Raw genomic sequence first — 6,558 nt, 5'->3', positions numbered from 1 at the left:
GTTCCGCAAATGTACGTAGACATGATTTCAGCCGCATGTCGCAAAACCCCATACAAGGTACGGTGTGTAGACCACACGTTCTTCAAGAGATATGATGAACTTGCCAATTGCCCATCAATACGCCCGGGTACTGGAGTTGGATCACCAGTTATGACTGTTATAAGAATATTGAAATACTTGCCCGAAGGGAAGATCCAATATGAGTTAAACCATGGTGATTCCGACTCCAGCGACATCCCAAAAGCCAGAAGTGTTAGAACACGAACGGTACATGTTTCATATCATTACAGTATACTTTTTAACGATTTTAGGATCACATTGTCAAGACACAAAACCTTTCGCACTCAATATGAAGTTAAAAAAACACGATTGTCATGAGTTCACATATATAGAACAATGTGCTTACATGTGTTTTGTGAAGTAACAACTAAAAAGTAAATTGTTGACATTTGTAACGGAATAAAGAATTCGCCATCGAATTTCGACTAGACAGACACGCGTCAATTTTAAACATGCAAGTCCGCGACCGATTGCACTTAATTAGTCGTTGTAAGTCTGTCGTGTTGAAAGCCGAAGTCGGAAACTATACTCTATAACAGTGAAATGTTTGATGTTATTATCAAGGTTTGATATGTATTCCATGCTTTTGACTAACTACATTTTATTGCATCTGATTTGTAAAATGTGTATTTTGTATCATTACACTTTACAGTATTGTGTGATTGCGAAAAAGTAAAAAAAAACAACGTTTTCTATAGATTTAATAGATTTTCTTATGATCTAGAAACTTTTTTTATAGAAGCAGTTTATGCTATGAACTATTTTTGTTATCAATTTCTGCAAGGCGACTAAATGGTACTAATTTTGCTAATAAAACGTTTGGAATTAATAAGTACAGTTTTCCATTTTATCGCTTAATGTTTTCATTTTATTTTAGACTTCTGTAACACGATATTGAAATAGCTGTTGTTACTTTTTATGCACACTGCTTTTTAGCGCAGACAATTGGTCACAAAATCTGTAAAGGTATCTGTGGCGACTCGAGATAATGTCCAAATATATATTGGTGCGTTACTTAACTTGACGATAGTCTACGGGTTTATGTTGTGGACATACATGAATGAGTGTGACGCGATAGCATTCGCATGCTTTTATTTAAAGTGCATTTTGAATTATATGATTTATTACGGTATCTTTTTCTTCCGTCGACTTTTCTAACCAATTATGCACTCGAATGACTAGTGCCGCTTATTTTAACATGAGTGGTCCATACATATACAACACCATGATATGTATCAGAATTCCTTAGTGAATAGTATGGCCATGTGTCTTGGAAAAACAAGAAGTACGTTGTTAAGTTAGGAGTTTCCATAATTTGTTACGTTAAATGTCAAATTGTAACAGAGTACCGAGCTAAAGATCGACATGTTTTTAAATTATTTTATCTCATAGTCGAAAAGCTGTAAATATTGTTTCACTTCTAAAAATAATTAACATTAACATGTTTTCTTTTATTGCTATGACGATTTGATTTATCACACACAAAAATGTTCATCCTTTGTGCAGTAACGATTTCCAAGTCGGTGTGATAAGTATGTTGACATCAAATAATGTCAAATAAACGTTTAGAATGTGATTGTTTGTATTTTTATACATATACACTTCAGTCTGACAGATATCAACATATAGAAGGTATAGAAATATGGAAATACGCATTCAAGTAGCAAGGATAATTTTGCCATCTCGAGGGAAAACTTCAAATACACCCCTTAAAAATGTCGTATCTGGCTTATCTTAATGTTTCGGATGGATTGTTTTAATTGTTTCTGAGAAATTTTATCTCGATATATTTAAAGACAAAGCAAATTACAGCAGTTTCCAACATGAAAATATGTAAAGTAATGTAAAAGATGACCATTTGACAACTATTTCCTAATTTCAGCAGCTTTAAAAAAAGTACTGAAGTTTTTTTCTCCTCCTGAAAAGTTAAGATTTTCTGGTTACGACATTTTCGCACGGAGCCGACGATATGTTTAAACGTTTTAACACAGTGTTCAGCGTGCCCGTTTGTTTTTATATTATTTAAAGCTTTTATGACATGCTTCACTCCATTCATTTTGAGAAAAATGCGAAATTCTGCATTGAGGTCCATGTCCTAACTAAGACAGCCGAAACAGTCAAAAGCCTTCAAACACACAGTTACTAACACAGCCGAAACAGTCAAAAGCCTGCAAACAAGCAGTTACTAACACAGCCGAAACAGCCCAAAGCCTGCAAACACACAGTTACTAACTAACACAGCCGAAAAAGCCAAAAGCCTGCAAATACACAGTTTCTAGCACAGCCGAAACAGTCAAAAGCCTTCAAAGACACAGTTACTAACACAGCCGAAACAGTCCAAAGCCTGCAAACACGCAGTTACTAACACAGCCGAAACAGTCAAAAGCCTGCAAACAAGCAGTTACTTACACAGCCGAAACAGTCAAAAACCTGCAAACACGCAGTTACTAACACAGCCGAAACAGTCAAAAGCCTGAAAACAAGCAGTTACTAACACAGCCGAAACAGTCAAAAGCCTGCAAACAAGCAGTTACTAACACAGCCGAAACAGTCAAAAGCATGCAAACACGCAGTTACTAACACAGCCGAAACAGTCAAAAGCCTGCAAACACGCAGTTACTAACACAGCTGAAACAGCCCAAAGCCTGCAAACGCGCAGTTGCTAACACAGCCGAAACTGTCAAAAGCCTGCAAACACACAGTTACTAACACACAGCCGAAACAGTCAAAAGCCTGCAAATACGCAGTTACTAGAACAGCCGAAACAGCCCAAAGCCTTCAAACACGCAGTTACTTATATAGCCAAAACAGTCAAAAGCCTGCAAACTCGCAGTTACTAACACAGCCGAAACAGCCCAAAGCCTGCAAACACGCAGTTACTTACACAGCCGAAACAGTCAAAGCCTTCAAACACGCAGTTACTAACACAGCCGAAACAGTCAAAGCCTGCAAACACGTAGTTACTAACACAGCCGAAACAGCCCGAAGCCTGCAAACACGCAGTTACTAACACAGCCGAAACAGCCCGAAGCCTGCAAACACGCAGTTACTAACACAGCCGAAACAGTCAAAGCCTGCAAACACACAGTATGCGGTATAGTTGATTCGCTTAATGACTTAAACCACTTGAAATTTTGAAATATGCATCTACTACTATCAAATAAGACGAATGGTGGTGGTGTTGTGAGTACTAGCCAATACAGGGTCCATCATTTTGACTTTATGAATTAATATGAAATACATTTCATAAGTCATTGGAACTTTTCCAGAAAATGTTGTACATGATGTCTCTGTGAGTTCTTACCTGTTTTAGTGTACATCACTGTATATGTCACCAAATGATATATTAAGCAGGTATGAAGACAAGTGTGTTTTGATCATTATTAATGAACGTTTATAACATAAATTATTAAATCATTTCGCGTTTGTAAACATGATTATTTTATGAATGTCAAAAGATTATTTTCAATAAACGAAGCTTTGTTTTTGGTAAGAGTCTTCACCAATGGTGGTATTACGCCGCCTAATGGTGGTATTACGCCGCCTAATGGTGGTATTACGCCGCCTAATGGTGGTATTACGCCGCCTAATGGTGGTATTACGCCGCCTAATGGTGGTATTACGCCGCCTAATGGTGGTATTACGCCGCCTAATGGTGGTATTACGCCGCCTAATGGTGGTATTACGCCGCCTAATGGTGGTATTACGCCGCCTAATGGTGGTATTACGCCGCCTAATTTACAGTTTTTTTTTAAATCTATTCATTTCTTTTTGTTTTGAAATTGCCATTTTGACAATATGTTAAAAAACTTGGTTTACGAACGTGTGTCTATGTTTGTCTGAACGCTCGTACGAAAATTATACCAGTTTACCAGAAGGTAAATGTACGAATACCATGCGGACGCAAAATATGTTGGGAAACAATTTTTGGAAGATAAAAAGCTATTTTTCATTAATAGAGCCGCGTTCTGGGAAAACGGGGTTCAATGCATTCGCGTGCTGCACAATCTTTTCTTGGAAGACACTTTACGCACACGCATTAGGTCCAGTTTTCCCCACTCGAGACTCACTAGTGATCGTCGCATGCTTGTAAGTGCCGATGAGGAAGAAAAATAGCATACCATGCTGGAAAGGTTTTATTTAGTTATCGATGACTTCTTTAAATAATCATACTCAGTTTTAATACTCCACGTTTTTTTTTAATGAAATAGTGCAATAATATGCTTTAAGTGTGTTAATTTCTTTGTAGGGTCTCTTAGACGTTTTAATAAGAAATTAAGGTAAACCAAATTCAAGATGGATATAAAAGTGCATACACATTAAACATGCATCGTGGATATTGTGTTACAAAAGTGTAATAACGCAATTAGTGTCTACTTGGCACGTTGTAATCTGCGAACATATTAGCCTCTAAATCAAAGCGCTGAATGCACTGAATTTGTTCGCTATTGCATAATTTAAGACGCAACTCATTTTTCAAAATTAATCGTAAGTTAAAAACAAACACACGCCATTCAAATTTATAAAGAGTGTTTCATAACGCACGGGCGAGATTTGTGTGCACTTTTTATCATCCTATTTATTTTATAGAGATAACTTAGAGAAAATAACAACATGGCTTTTTTTTGACGTTCTGAAAGCATAGAAAATATGATGAAAATGGTAAAGAGAACTGAATATAAAGACAATTTGCAATCACCATCATATTATATTACAATAATAATATTGTTGGAATATCGAATACCTATCTCACTTAGAATATAATTTCATGATGAATTTCCCTTTACAAAACTTTAGATTTTTGACACCATATAAAAATTCAAAATATACAATAAGATAATTGATGAAAATAAACAAAAAAATAACTCTTCGAGCAATACTTTTTACTCACGAATTAGGTAGTCATAAAACAGCCCTGTTGACCCGTACTTTGTTGTTTATGCATTACTTGTTACCCTAGCAGTTCACACGGTGTCGACAACTCTGACCTAAACATAGGTATAGAGCACTAATGCGCTCTTTCGACGTAGCTGTTTTACCCAGCTTTTCACTTTCCAAGACTTTAACATAACGCCAGCAGACACGCATGAATATTTTCGAATATTTCTTAGGCTGATTCGAGATAAAACCTCAGAACTTTGACTACATCATCTGTGCTCAGCGCAAAGGATGTAGCACTGTACAGTGTAAGGAACTCCGGACTACTCTCTGCATGTCCAAACGACACAATTGTGGCCCCGTTAAAATTAAGCGTTAAAATCCATCTCGCAGAATTTCAGGGTCAGTACTCGTTCACTAATTCGTCCGTGGAGTATATAATTGACTCTCGATAAACACTGTTTTGCTTTCAAGATGAGGAAACAAAATTACCGAAATAATATAGTGTCACGATAAGAGGAAAATCGTTTAATTATCCAACCACAAATGTTTGCCGTACTCGGTCAGCACGTCTGGGAATCGTTTCTGAACGCCTGGATAGGCTGCCCTTATTTAAAAGTTTGCTATTTTGAATTCAATATTTATCGAAAAGCATTGTGCTTAAATGTGCCATTTACAATTCGCAATCAGAATTTTAATGACCCTCGTCATGCGAAAATGGGTCTTATTCCACATGTGCCCATCATATATATGTATATATATATATCCCAATCAGCCTGCGCATCTCTCATTATCAGGAGATACATAATGTGACCATAACACATTGAGTGATTTTATGACAGCATCGCCTCTGACCAGACTGTGCATCGCCTCTGACCAGACTGCGCAAATGCACATGTTGGGCTTAAGATACGCTGGGCGAAACGCATAAGACCCATTTTCGCATGACGCGGCTATGAGCGTGTGATTTAAATGTTTCGAAAGAAAACTGCGTGTACATCAAATATTAACATACGATATATTTTGATGGTGAAGAAATATACTCATAATAAGGCATAAGAGGACACATATGATGTGCACTCCCGTAGTATAATTTGTTTCTACTTACACTAATTTGTGATTTGACAATGATAACACACATTTCATGCGGTGAATATGCGACTTACAAGTGAAAAAAACACAAAAGTTAAACTTTTGTTTTCAATTTAATTATTTAGAAACGTAAATTGCAACCTTTATTTCAAAGTAAACATTTGCGCCGACTACCTTTTTAAAAGATATTTCTTTTTATATATTTCTTTCCTTTAGTTGTTTTTTATATTCGGTTTTAGCGATTATAAATCATTTTTGTGGTAGTCTAACCTTCTTACTATTGGGTTGTTAGCACCCGTAAATACAAAAGATCGCCGCTATTTGTTGAGAGCAAAAGAACATTTCCCAGAAATATCAAATTTAACCCCGCTGTAGAAGCATGCACTATGAACGAGGTTACGAAACATCCCACTATACTTGTTTATCAGCAAAAGTGTTATTCTAACCTGGGCGGTGGTGGTGTACATTTATCATTTTTTGGATCAGTTCGCTGCGCGTGTTTCCCCTCCACCCTACGTCCCATTTGAA

The sequence above is a fragment of the Dreissena polymorpha genome, chromosome 3 (genome assembly GCF_020536995.1).
Source record: "Dreissena polymorpha isolate Duluth1 chromosome 3, UMN_Dpol_1.0, whole genome shotgun sequence".
NCBI lineage: Eukaryota > Metazoa > Mollusca > Bivalvia > Myida > Dreissenidae > Dreissena > Dreissena polymorpha.
Note: the sequence above shows the minus strand (reverse complement) of the source record.